Source organism: Bolinopsis microptera, chromosome 7 (assembly GCF_026151205.1).
Source record: "Bolinopsis microptera isolate Bmic1 chromosome 7, MBARI_Bmic_1.0, whole genome shotgun sequence".
NCBI lineage: Eukaryota > Metazoa > Ctenophora > Tentaculata > Lobata > Bolinopsidae > Bolinopsis > Bolinopsis microptera.
In genome coordinates this window covers 11,120,549-11,127,174 of record NC_087078.1, presented here as the reverse complement: position 1 = coordinate 11,127,174, position 6,626 = coordinate 11,120,549, and positions in this window count along the sequence as shown.

The following is a 6,626-nucleotide window of genomic DNA, read 5'->3' as shown; positions in this document are numbered from 1 at the left end:
ATAGTGAAAATAGGGAGTAGCCTGCCACGCCTACTGTAATCAATAAAATTGTACAAAACTTTCAAGAAATTAAAGTTTGACCCAAACTTTGAACATTTTCTGCAATTCTGACACGAATTATGAGAATTTCGATTAATAAAGGGTTGCGTGTGGGCAGTTAGTTCTTGGCAACCCTGTAGATTTACCACCAACAAGGTTCAGTGGGCCATCGGTAACAGGAGAAATATGTCTAGGGATTCTTATGATAACTCTATTCACAGTATAGATTTTATAGAGTCAACTCCAGAAAACAAACTCGACAAAAAAGTTCAACATGCGACTCCAGAACTTGGTTATTCCGATTTATTTACAGTACAATAAAGGTACTGGCTCTTATAATCCAGCAGATGAGGACCCTTACGTAGGGAGTTTGTGGCAGGTGATTTACTGAACAAGCACAATTACAAATTCAGAAGAGATATCAGACATATTACCCGATTATACCAGACACAATCAGGCATTATGTCACAACGAGACATGCAATACGACATATTATTAATATTATCATGTGTCATACTCATAAATCTTCTGAAGGTTACAAGCATAAACGGGTGGCGCTGATCATTATAACACAGACTATACTACCACTCTCCATTCTCCAATATCTACCACGTAGTTAATATAAGATAGATCGTGTCTGATATTGGTAAGATATAAAATATCGGGTTATTATATACGGAGCTATGTAATAACCATATAGTCAGGTGTAACAATAGTAGAGAAGTTACGGTACAATTAGATGGTGTTGTTACTAGTAGGCCGGGGTGCAGGACACCTCGACTACCTGGTACAATCCCTGATGCACGTGTCAACGATTAACCAATCAGCTTCCAGCACTGACCAATTAAATCCCAAAATCACTGTCACGTGGCAAAACAAATGGTAAGTTTCACCTCCCATAAGAAATTCGCAAATATTAAAACGTGATCAGGACACCTTTACTACTACCTCGGACCTCCCCCCTCCTCTCTCTCTCTCCCTCTCTCCTTCTCTCCCTCTCCTCCTCTCTCTCTCCTCCTCGCTCTCTCTCTCTCTCTTCGAGCGGAGACAAATATGTTATATCTTTACTAGCAGTCGCTCTCCTGAGTCTCATTTAATTAATGAGAACCAGGGACTTTCTGGCACTTTAACCGTCCCCCTGATTGTGCCTCCATAATGTCCATATCTAATTTTGTTAATTGATAACAATAAGGGGACTAAAGTCTTAAAATATCGCTACAGAGCACCTTTAAGGTTCTTAAGTTCTGAGTTACAACACCTTCTAATTTGAGGGAGCAAATTACCCTCCTACTCCTATAGTTGTAAGAGGGCTGACATTTGACTTTCCAAATAGAGATTTTTACTGGGTCAAACGGTTGGGATTGTATCATCTTGTTATGTATTTGGGATTAATGGGTTGTAGATTTTCATAATTGGAGCTGGAATGTGCTCATTATTACTAAGATCATAATTTTCCTGCTCCCTGAGCAGTGAGCACTGTAGAATTCAAATAAAATCTAAAAAATGGGGAGAGCTCAAGTAACCTTGTGTAGTGCTATAGATCAAAATACATCTACATTTGGTAACATCTCACTACTAACTACTTCTCTAGATCTGGTAAGTGCAGTATAATCGACAGCATACGGTCTCCATTCATAAAGGATATATGGATACAATTTGTGCATTAATTAATGCTATATTTCTACTATTTGTCCTAATTCTTAAAGTGCTCTCATTTTATGCCATCAGCTAATGGACCAAAGTTCATAAATTAATAAAATTCGTTCTACCCCTAAGATGTAATTCTCGATTTACAACATGCCCATTTCTTCAGACATGATGTCCATATCGAATGATGGTTCTCGGTTTAGAACAAAGATTGAAATTTCATTGCAATTTATATAAAAAAGCAAGATCGATCAATACTTTTAATATCAGCTGATCATTGAAACGTAAAACATTTACTGGAATTAAACTGGAATTAAACTGGAATTAAACTTGAAATTACCAAGGAGAACACTAACAAACTCGTTTTGGCTATACATCAATTCATAAATAAGTTCAGATATAAAACAAAAGCCGAATAAAAGTATGAAAATAAAATCTTAAAATTTAACCGCGTTACAATATCACGAAAAATTCCTGAACAGCTTTAGTATTAAAAAACGAAGATTTTCCTTGATCAAATGGACCTGGGCCTCAAAAACCTTTAAAATTTATACAAAATTAAGTAAGAAAATCGAATATTTTTGATAGAAGCCTGCTCATTTGAAGGCTAATTACTACATGTGACAGGGAAGTCAATTTGTCTAACAGTTAATTGGTTCGAAATTGATCGTTGGGAAATTCGGGACGAAATGGTAAAATGTTTTATATTTATAATGATATTATATTAACACACAAGTTGAATGGCTATAATATGACAGAGCGAATATAATTACATATTTGACAGGATATTTTGGAAGTTATTCTGTGCGGAAAATTGGCAGTAAATTTGTCCAAATTTTTTGGTTATCCGATTCCAAAGAGTTGCATTGCAGGTTAAAATTGTCATTAATAATAATAAAATGTTGACAAACAAGCCCTAAGTAGCAAATTATGATATTCAAATGAAATGCATGTTCAAATATTTGTTTCTTCAACTTATGAAGGTAGGACTAGAAATCTTCAAAGTCTTACCAGCTGCAAAACCGCATGATGAACAGGAAGAAAAGCTCTAATATAAGTTTTTAAATCACAGCAGAACTTTGCTCTCTGATACAAAACCCAATGTGGTGACGACCATATCAGCTGATCAATAAAAACCATATCTAGCTGGAACATTTAGCAAGGTCCCTTTATCAGATCCAGAGCGGTCTACCGTCTAGACCTGTAGTGTAGTAACGGAGATATCAGGTACCGTATCTAGATCTGTACCTGCAGGTTCTAGCGACTGTAATTATTATATAGCGAGATATCGGCATGGGAAACTGCAGTAAGAATTACCATCGTGTGCTCTGTGCCATGTTTTAAAGCTGCTCTAATAGTTACAGATGCAGTCCACGTGCTTTGTTCTTTATTAATTTATATGAAGGGTATAAAGTAGGTATTCAGGGCTAGTTCAGACTTGACGGGAACCGTACGGATATTTTAGATTTTATTGCGGCAATCTGACCGGCAGTGGGATCATTTAAACTGCACATGGGACGCCCGTTATATAATGCATGACCCGAACGATATCAGGATTCAGGACTATATTCCGCGTTCGGCGTTAAAGAGATTATGACTTCTTCCTTATATAACTACTTCAAACTTGGCTTGTGAGCTAGGCCTGGCATTTAAATACTGTCGCGGCCTCTTCAAAATAACTCGTAAAATTGCTAGATTAACCACGTAAACGGTATTATAGTTGTCGCTCTTATTATAGGAATATCTGATTAATGTTCAAAGAACTCGAAATACCGTTTAAAATTAGACAGGTAATACGTGGTTATTTGGTTTAAATTAAATTTTAATGATAATCCAACGAGATCTTCAAAATATCGTTAAACTTAAAGAGGTATAGTCAAACGGTTTGTACGTTAAATATGTTGAGCACCGCGTCATGCAGCCACCAAATATACTAATATATGACACGGGCGGCCTTTAAACTAAATTGTCGAGAACCTTTAAAATTAAATGATTGAGCAAGAAAGATGGTCAATCGACGGTCAGCTATAATATAGTCCCAGAATTTTAACTGAAATCAAGGTCGCACATTGCGAATTCAACCCGCCACTACTAGTGCAGAGTACTTGAAACCAACTACCAGGCCGACCATATGACACGTGTAGTGACAGGTCAAATAGCACGTGGGCACGCACGTGGGGGCCATCCTCGTCTTGATAACGTCTCAAGCGTGCAAGATCATATCTGCCTGTTATTCTGGGAGTGAACATGAAATTTAAATAAAAGTGATCAGTACGACTACGAGTGGGCGTATAAGGCTCTCCTACATGTGTCTAGCAGTAGCATGTCCCCAGGATGGAGGGATCAGAGGTGGCTGTCAAAGTGTCAAGAAGTTTGGATCCCAAAATGTAATGTAGTGTCATGCAACCTGCCAAAATTTTTAATAAATACCGAACATATGAACATGATTTCGCGAGGAGTCTCAAATGGGATTTGGGGAGGACAACCAGCTTGATCTGTACCGTAAAACCACTTAATCTGCAGTTTAATTAAAACATAGGTTCATTTCAGTCTGACAAGCTGCCGACTCAGGTGAAATTGAACTATTACTCACAGATCACGGCTCTGAGAGTGCAGTATATTGTAACCTAGACGAGGGGGGACTGCATGAAGTACGAACTGCACGTATGAAGTGCATGTGGAGCAGCCTCTCGGCAGAGCCACAATTCCGCTGTTAAGTGGCTTAAGAAACAGGGCCAAAATTAAGGTCGAGGCGACACATTAAGCCACTCAACTGTATCAGAGGAGAAGATATCAGCTAATTGTAACGGGGAGTGTGACGTCAACAAGGGCAATTAGAAGCAGAGTCAGAGATTTACAGACATATCATTCTAACAGAGGGGCCTGCAGGGCAACTACACATTTACACGAGTAACAAACCGAAGAAGGCGCCATCCTTGGGGGGCAAATCCTTTGATAACGATACAATGCTTACATTTGAAGTTTTGTTTGTCAAATTATTACTGCCTAGTAAGCATGGCTGGGTAAAATCATAAAGTCTCGTCATTTGAGTCTTTTTTTTTATAACACAGAGAATACTAGAAGATGGAGAGTCTTCCAATAAAGACTATTTTCCCAAAGAAACAGCGGCAAAGCTTAGTCTGAAGCTCGAACCATAATATATCTTTAGTCTTCAGACTGAGCTTGATTTGTATATTATTAGTATTTAGTATACCCTATTGTACTAAACATGAAAACATTAGTGCCATGTCAACTTCGTGGCTTCAAGAGAAATGACATCGACTAATGATTAAAGCTTACTCACTCACTGTGATCCTGTAATATTGTAACAGCAGTGACGCGCCAGCTTTAACCTAACTGTTTCGTAAATGTAGATGAGGATACTAATGGTAACAGCAATTTAAAACCTAGACAGCAGCAATTAGGTGCAGTGTTACAGAGATATCATTGCTTCATTGAAACAGATGCTGCTCGGTGGAGGAGGACCACATGGCAAGGTGCTTTACTTAGTTACGTATAGTGCACTATTATAAAGCTCTTTACGTAGTTACGTATAGTAACTATAGTATAGTAACTATAGTATAGTAACTATAGTAACTAACTATAGTATAGTGCAATATTATAAAGGAGTAGTGAACATGGCGAGAATTTTTAGGGGGTCTAGAGATCAGGGTAAGATAAAAAGATACTGTACAAGTCTGCAGCTTGGTTGAAATTATTTCATTTTAATACTTTCAACACTGCTATTTAACAAATAATTTGAGTATTATTTTGTAATGTGGTAATCGTGGGATGTTTTAACCAGTCCACACCCTGCAGCTACATAATATGGAGGACTTGTTCTAATTCTTAATGAAAAGCTTGAATAAGTTCCTACCTTTGCAAACAATCCCAGACAGAAATATTTTGTAAATTCTGACTCAGATCATAAACAAACGGACTACAGAAAATTGTGAACAAATCGCCAGTCCACACCCTGCAGCTACATAATATGGAGGACTTGTTCTAATTCTTAATGAAAAGCTTGAATAAGTTCCTACCTTTGCAAACAATCCCAGACAGAAACATTTTGTAAATTCTGACTCAGATCATAAGCAAACAGACTACAGAAAATTGTGAACAAATCGCAACTTCATGCACAACCGTTGTAATGTCTCAAGATGAACACACCGGAACAGGAGTAGTTTGGCTAATGACTTGTTCCTGTTGTCTGCAGATTATATTCGACTGATGTACGAAACATTTCGAAAAAAATAATTTTACGTCATATTATATTGGAAATTTTGTGAAAAAGTATTTATTAAACTAAAAAGGAGAGGACTCCCATTTATATATTTTGCAAAAACATCATATTTTATATTTAGAAGGCTTGCCAATTGTCACCGAGTTATCTCTTACTTATAACGTACGCTTGATGGATCTGGAATTACTGATGGGGGGATGGACCACGTTTTGTTTGACACGTGACAGCGACTAACCAATCAGCTGAATTATGGTTCACCTCCACACCAGTATCCAGATCCATACCGCGACCATATATCTTGTTAAGTTGCTCACAACAAATTAATGGAAACGTCTGAGAAAAGTACATGCACGACAGCTCCACACGATATTCCCAAAAACTGTAAGCGACGACGAATGATCTCACCCTGCAAGTTCATGGCCTTAAATAAAAATAATTTTTAACAAATACCTAAACTATCTATATTCTAATTTCTAGCATGTTAAATTGTACAAATGTAAAGAAAACAAGGATTAATTTCCCAATATCAATACAAACCTTAATCACCTCACTGGAGCACGTGTAAACTGAGAGATAATTCCTACATGTGAATATGCAGGAGGTACTAAGCAGCTCTTACACAAACCATACCTCTAACAATATGGGTTCCCAGCTTGAGAAGGGAGTATTTGGTTAATGAGATCGAGCCTGCGTTAAC